This window comes from Fulmarus glacialis, unplaced genomic scaffold (assembly GCF_000690835.1).
Source record: "Fulmarus glacialis isolate BGI_N327 unplaced genomic scaffold, ASM69083v1 scaffold20002, whole genome shotgun sequence".
Taxonomy (NCBI): Eukaryota; Metazoa; Chordata; class Aves; order Procellariiformes; family Procellariidae; genus Fulmarus; species Fulmarus glacialis.
In genome coordinates this window covers 16,843-18,560 of record NW_009196145.1, presented here as the reverse complement: position 1 = coordinate 18,560, position 1,718 = coordinate 16,843, and positions in this window count along the sequence as shown.

Here is a 1,718-nt window from a genome sequence, read left to right as displayed (position 1 = left end):
TGTGCTTAAATAGGATATTGTGTGTGCTTAAGTCTTTGCAGCGATTAAAATGCCGCTGGCTGTTTTCTGCTCTAGCTGTAGCAACTGCTGCTGGAGACGGATTACTATGGAGCTGGGGCAAGATGAAGGCTTTTTGGCAGTAGGACTTTCCAAGAGAGGGAGTTGCTCTGAGGAGGAAATCCCATCTCGCTCTCCCTCCCTATCCCCAAACACTGTGTAACTCTAGTATCTTGCCCTCATTGTAGGAGCAGCCGGCAGTAGGTGCCAGGGAAATTCCCGGCCTTGGGGCCGGTGCGCTGGGGTCAGTTGGGCTTCCTGGCGGCAGCATCAGCCCGAGCCGGGCTGGGGACCGGCCCCGAGGGGCTTCTTGGTCTCATCCGTGGTCCTGTGCCACTCTGAGGCAGCTGGGCTGTGGGTGACGGAGTCACCGGTCACAGGCTTATAGCAATCGTGGTACGGCCAGAAATTTCACTGGAGAGTTTATGCCTGTGCCCAGGGAATACACCCCCCTGTACGCACCCCAGGAGCTTGCCTTTTGGCAACAAGAAGGAGGCAGGATGATAGTGCATATGTTGTGGCCCTGTGCTAATGCCGAGCAGATTTCACCCCCTGCTCTCGAGGAGCAGAGCTCCACTGCCCCAAATCTGTCTCTCCCAGGGATGCCGGGCTGTCTCCTGAGCTCCAAAACTTCCTTGGACATTGCAGTCAGGTCCCTGAGAGCACTGTTCCCAGCTGCAGGGACGCGGCCAGCTCTGCTCCCCACAGTCGCTGTGCCATGCCCAGCTCTCCGGCAGCCTCATGCCTCTGCTGCAAAGCTGAGAGCTGCAGTGCTGAGCCACAGGAAGAGATGGGCGGATGGAGATCGGGGTTATACCCTCCCTTCAAAACATCTTCTGCATCTGCTCAAAGCCTTCACAGCAGGGTTCCAGCCAAGCACCCATGAGCTGCTGTGGGCGTGGGGTGGGCTCAGCCCACCCAGGTGCCACCAGGACTGGGATGCCCATTCCTCATTACACACAGGAGCTCAAATCTCTATGGGAGGGAGTGAAAAAGCTTCAGCCAGGCCCTTTTCCCCTGCGAAAGGTGATTTTGTTACAAGGGGATGTTTTACAGGAAGGCATCAAGGGAATTTTCAGTGGAATAACAACCAGCTGAGTCGTTTCAGCTTCCCTGGTTTGTCTCTACATGTTGCTGCTTCTCGACCTCAGCTGGTTTTGAAGTGTTATAATAATATTGTGTTATTATTCCTAACGCTGCTTTGATATTTTGAAGGTGAAGCTTTCCTCACCCGGCTGTTCTGAGGAAGACTTGGGTACTCAAGACTTTTTGTTCCGACTTGGAAACAATTGAAAGTGCTGGAATTTCCCACTTTTGGAAATTCCAGTTCTTTTCTCCTGGGTGCTGGGGGAAAGCGCAAACATAAACTGTTTGGGGGGTGTAGCCTCTATGGCATGTGTCTTTCAACTGCTTCTTCAGCAGCTTGAAAGCACAGGAAACTGCATGCGAGGACGGGTGGATGCCATCAAGTCCGATTTGTATCTCTCTTTTACAAAAGCATCATGCACACAACGGCACGAACGCTGCTAGGGGTTTTCAGAGGCATGAAGTGAAGCTCTCAGTGAAATTCCTGCACTGCTGCCAGCCCCAGATGCATTTCCAGCCCCTTTCTCAGCAGCTGGGGACCCTGCGGTGCTGCTCAGAGGGGCTTCAAGGGGCTC